The following is a 2,500-nucleotide window of genomic DNA, read 5'->3' as shown; positions in this document are numbered from 1 at the left end:
TTTTTTTCTTTTCCTTTTTTAAACCCTTTCCTCACGCGTGGGGAGCCTGAAAAGTGGCCAGGCCAGACTGTTTTTAACCCCCCATGCGTGGAGGCCGAAAAAACGGGAGAATTTGACACTTTTTTTTTTTTTTTTCTTCCAGGCCGACCGCTGGCTCGACTCAGTCCGACGAGGGAGCCTCGAAACGGCCACGGCCGGGCGGCTTGGCACCCCCCAGAGCCTGGAGCTCAAACACTTAGAAGAATTTTCATTCTCTTCTTCCAGGCGGACCGCTGGCTCGACTTAGTCCGCGGAGGGAGCCTCTAAACGGGCATGGCCAGGGGGGTTTGAACCCCCCCAAGCCTGGAGGTCAAACACTTTGAATAATTTTCAGATTTTCATTCTCTTCTTCCAGGCGGACCGCTGGCTCGACTTAGTCCGCGGAGGGAGCCTCTAAACGGGCATGGCCAGGGGGTTTGAACCCCCCCAAGCCTGGAGGTCAAACACTTTGAATAATTTTCAGATTTTCATTCTCTTCTTCCAGGCGGACCGCTGGCTCGACTTAGTCCGCGGAGGGAGCCTCTAAACGGGCATGGCCAGGGGGTTTGAACCCCCCCAAGCCTGGAGGTCAAACACTTTGAATAATTTTCAGATTTTCATTCTCTTCTTCCAGGCGGACCGCTGGCTCGACTTAGTCCGCGGAGGGAGCCTCTAAACGGGCATGGCCAGGGGGTTTGAACCCCCCCAAGCCTGGAGGTCAAACACTTTGAATAATTTTCAGATTTTTTTTTTTTTTTTTCCTTTTCTTTTTTTCTTCTTCTTCTTCTTCTTTCTTTCTTCCAGGCGGACTGCTGGCTCGACTTAGTCCGCGGAGGGAGCCTCTAAACGGGCATGGCCAGGGGGTTTGAACCCCCCCCAAGCCTGGAGGTCAAACACTTTGAATAATTTTCAGATTTTCATTCTCTTCTTCCAGGCGGACCGCTGGCTCGACTTAGTCCGCGGAGGGAGCCTCTAAACGGGCATGGCCAGGGGGTTTGAACCCCCCCCAAGCCTGGAGGTCAAACACTTTGAATAATTTTCAGATTTTCATTCTCTTCTTCCAGGCGGACCGCTGGCTCGACTTAGTCCGCGGAGGGAGCCTCTAAACGGGCATGGCCAGGGGGTTTGAACCCCCCCAAGCCTGGAGGTCAAACACTTAGAAGAATTTTCAGATTTTTTTTTTTTTTTCTTTTCTTTTTTTCTTCTTCTTCTTCTTCTTTCTTTCTTCCGGGCGGACTGCTGGCTCGACTTAGTCCGCGGAGGGAGCCTCTAAACGGGCATGGCCAGGGGGTTTGAACCCCCCCAAGCCTGGAGGTCAAACACTTAGAAGAATTTTCAGATTTTTTTTTTTTTTTTCCTCTTTTTTTCTTCTTCTTCTTCTTCTTTCTTTCTTCCAGGCGGACCGCTGGCTCGACTTAGTCCGCGGAGGGAGCCTCTAAACGGGCATGGCCAGGGGGTTTGAACCCCCCCCAAGCCTGGAGGTCAAACACTTAGAAGAATTTTCAGATTTTTTTTTTTCTTTTCTTTTCTTTTTTTCTTCTTCTTCTTCTTCTTTCTTTCTTCCAGGCGGACTGCTGGCTCGACTTAGTCCGCGGAGGGAGCCTCTAAACGGGCATGGCCAGGGGGTTTGAACCCCCCCCAAGCCTGGAGGTCAAACACTTTGAAGAATTTTCAGATTTTTTTTTTTTTTTTTCCTTTTCTTTTTTTCTTCTTCTTCTTCTTCTTTCTTTCTTCCAGGCGGACTGCTGGCTCGACTTAGTCCGCGGAGGGAGCCTCTAAACGGGCATGGCCAGGGGGTTTGAACCCCCCCCAAGCCTGGAGGTCAAACACTTTGAATAATTTTCAGATTTTCATTCTCTTCTTCCAGGCGGACCGCTGGCTCGACTTAGTCCGCGGAGGGAGCCTCTAAACGGGCATGGCCAGGGGGTTTGAACCCCCCCCAAGCCTGGAGGTCAAACACTTTGAATAATTTTCAGATTTTCATTCTCTTCTTCCAGGCGGACCGCTGGCTCGACTTAGTCCGCGGAGGGAGCCTCTAAACGGGCATGGCCAGGGGGTTTGAACCCCCCCAAGCCTGGAGGTCAAACACTTAGAAGAATTTTCAGATTTTTTTTTTTTTTTCTTTTCTTTTTTTCTTCTTCTTCTTCTTCTTTCTTTCTTCCGGGCGGACTGCTGGCTCGACTTAGTCCGCGGAGGGAGCCTCTAAACGGGCATGGCCAGGGGGTTTGAACCCCCCCAAGCCTGGAGGTCAAACACTTAGAAGAATTTTCAGATTTTTTTTTTTTTTTTCCTCTTTTTTTCTTCTTCTTCTTCTTCTTTCTTTCTTCCAGGCGGACCGCTGGCTCGACTTAGTCCGCGGAGGGAGCCTCTAAACGGGCATGGCCAGGGGGTTTGAACCCCCCCCAAGCCTGGAGGTCAAACACTTAGAAGAATTTTCAGATTTTTTTTTTTCTTTTCTTTTCTTTTTTTCTTCTTCTTCTTC

This window comes from Scomber scombrus, unplaced genomic scaffold (genome assembly GCF_963691925.1).
Source record: "Scomber scombrus unplaced genomic scaffold, fScoSco1.1 SCAFFOLD_33, whole genome shotgun sequence".
Lineage (NCBI taxonomy): Eukaryota > Metazoa > Chordata > Actinopteri > Scombriformes > Scombridae > Scomber > Scomber scombrus.
The sequence above is the reverse complement of the archived record's forward strand: the minus strand, read 5'-3'. Positions refer to the sequence as shown.